The sequence below is a fragment of the Aplysia californica genome, unplaced genomic scaffold (assembly GCF_000002075.1).
Source record: "Aplysia californica isolate F4 #8 unplaced genomic scaffold, AplCal3.0 scaffold01394, whole genome shotgun sequence".
NCBI classification, from domain to species: domain Eukaryota; kingdom Metazoa; phylum Mollusca; class Gastropoda; order Aplysiida; family Aplysiidae; genus Aplysia; species Aplysia californica.
In genome coordinates this window covers 68,708-68,960 of record NW_004798664.1, presented here as the reverse complement: position 1 = coordinate 68,960, position 253 = coordinate 68,708, and positions in this window count along the sequence as shown.

Genomic DNA, 253 nt, shown 5'->3' with positions numbered 1-253 from the left:
AGTTCAGTTTACACAGTGCAAGAGCCCTATTCATCGCACAGACCGTCCGGCATAATTTATTTTGACCCCCCCAGAAAATATGGGGTGCGAGAATTTGCGCCGACTATTATTGGTGGAATCGATGACGATGGTGGTATCGAATAAGTCTACCTGGAGAGACTAAATGAATTAAGTTTGTGCACACAAGCCGAAGAAATCATTAAAACATTTTACTTGGCCGGGGATTTTTAATGTTTAATTTAATTTAATTTTT